We start from the raw sequence: 2,402 nt of genomic DNA on the forward strand, positions 1-2,402 counted from the left end.
GACTAGAACCCGGTGTGCCAGCACCGCAAGGTGGAGGATTAGCCTAGTGAGCCGCGGCGCCGGCCAATTTCTTTATCCATTTTACTGTTGATGGGCATTTAGGCTGATTCCAGGTCTTAGCTATTGTGAATTGAACTGCAATAAACATTAAGGTGCAGACGGCTTTTTTGTTTGCCAATTTAATTTCCTTTGGTTAAATTCCAAGGTTTGGAAAGCTGGGTTGTATGCTAGGGTTTTACTCATGTTTCTGAGGAATCCCCTGTCTGACTTGCATAGTGACTTTACCAGTTTGCATTCCCACCAACAGTGGGTTGGTGTTCCTTTTCCCCACATCCTCGCCTGCATGTGTTGTTGGAAGATTTCTGTATGTGATCCAATCTCACCGGCGTGTTGTGAAATCTCATTGTGGTTTTGCTTTGATTTTCCCTGTTTGCTAATGATCCTGAACATTTTTCCATGTGCCTGTTAGCCATTTGGATTTCCTCTGTTGAAAAATGTCTATTGAGGTCCTTGGCCCATCTCTCAAGTGACCTGTAGTAGCACCTTGACAGTAGGCACTCCATTTTGTAGCACTTGAGACTCCATTCTGGGAAAGCACCCCTCCCCCCCACTGTGAGACTCTGGTCTGAAACTATGATCTCAAATATTCAGACAATAGCAGTACACTACATCACCCTTGGCAGAGCACAAAAACCCCCTAGCATGATTGCTCAAGCTTGAAAGTAGAAAGGTTGCACCTGGGTTAATGATGAATATGTGATTTGTCTATGTCTTACCTATAATTTGGATTAATGTCAAGATCATAATTGATAATTGTACGATTGTAACTGGTATTGTCAAGATTATAATGGATATTAATTTCACTTAGGACTTTTTTTATGTTGACCCCAGTAACTATGTACTCTCTTTTGATTTTAGCAACCGTGTATCCCCCCTCCCGATTCTGTGGTTTTTGCCTTTATAAACCCTGTGCTTTAGTTCCTCGGGGCTCCTCTGTTCTTGCACGTTCAGAGAGCCCCAGCATGCTGGATCAATAAATCCTTAACCCTTTGCTGATTGCATGAGAGAGTCTCTTGGAGTCATTCTTGGGGGTGGCAGACATTTTTTTAAACTCTAACAGACCCTCTGTTAACAAGAGCCAACAGGAAATACAGGATCCCTTCCCTCCCGGCCTGCCTCCGCCGAAGCCACCGCCCTGTGGGGCAGGATGCTGGAAGAGTCCTGGTTGTGTGTGGACTCAGGACAGGGCAGCCTCCTTCTGTGGTTGCTGGGCTTGTGAACACTGCAGGATCTTTTGGCTTTCCACGTCTCTAAAATGCTTTTCAACTATTTTGCGTACATGGCTCAGTGCACTCCCCTCTTTACCTTTACAGTTTTCCACTTGATATGGGGCTGTAATAACAACTTCTTCCATAACTACAATTTTTTTGCTTGCCACTTACAGTCTTTATTGGTCTTGTGGATGGTCTGGAAGAGCTGCTGGCCCTCTAGGCAGACACCAGCACTGATTGCATAGGCCTGGCTCAGCTTCTTGTCCTTCTCCATCCACGCTTTGCTGGCAAGCTTACTGATATTGAGTGAAGCTAAGGGAGGAGGGGTTTCTGTGTGGTTGTTCATAATTTCCACTTCTGAAACATACTGTAAGTTTATGAGCAAGATGTCTGTGTGGTTGGGCTTTCCGCTGGAAGAGGGACATTTTAAAGCCAGCATTTTGGACTGGTAGTCGAAGGCTACCACCTCGACCTGCAACCGCTGCTCCTGGCACGTCTGGAACAACACCTGGCTCCCATCGCTGAAGTACTCGCCCCAAGGAGCTGCCATCTTGGGAGAGCAGCCGCAGCCAGCCTGAAGTAAGCATTCTAAACATTAAGGAAATGTATTTCCTCTGTTGAATCATAGAAACTTTGGATTTGTTTAAAATCTATTAAGAAAACCTGCTTATCTAAATAATTTTTAGATGTCAATTTATAGAAAGAGGGACATAATACTCAGGTAAGTTTAATTGGAGAGAAAGAATACCCTTGGACCTGGGATGCAGTCAGGTCCTCACACATCCTGGGGAAGAAACTCAGAATCATGCACAAGGATGATTCAAATCCTGGCATCAGGAGAGATAATTCACAGATGTCCATCTCCACGCATCCTTTATAATCTATTTCCCAGTCACAGGCACAGAGCATCAGGGCAGGGTGCTTTCCTGATTTCCTGGGATGGAGAGGGATAAAGCAATAAAATGACCAGAGGTCTGACCTTTCCTGACAACAGAGACACAAAGGCGAGTTCTTGGCAAAGTGACTGACTTAGAAATGTCTCAATTTGGCTACTAGCTGTGTCTTTGAATCACTTGACTGTCACACACATTAAATAGGCTGAGGACACAGCTATCCTGGGACTTGGTTGTG

General features: G+C 44.9%; 1 pseudogene; it reads right to left on the reverse strand.

Annotated features, from left to right (window-relative positions):
• Positions 1-1,237: 1,237 nt before the first annotated feature.
• Positions 1,238-1,821, reverse strand: LOC138847774 (protein LSM12 pseudogene; annotated as a pseudogene).
• Between the last annotated feature and the right edge of the window lie 581 nt (positions 1,822-2,402).

The sequence above is a fragment of the Oryctolagus cuniculus genome, assembly GCF_964237555.1.
Source record: "Oryctolagus cuniculus chromosome 16 unlocalized genomic scaffold, mOryCun1.1 SUPER_16_unloc_1, whole genome shotgun sequence".
Taxonomy (NCBI): Eukaryota; Metazoa; Chordata; class Mammalia; order Lagomorpha; family Leporidae; genus Oryctolagus; species Oryctolagus cuniculus.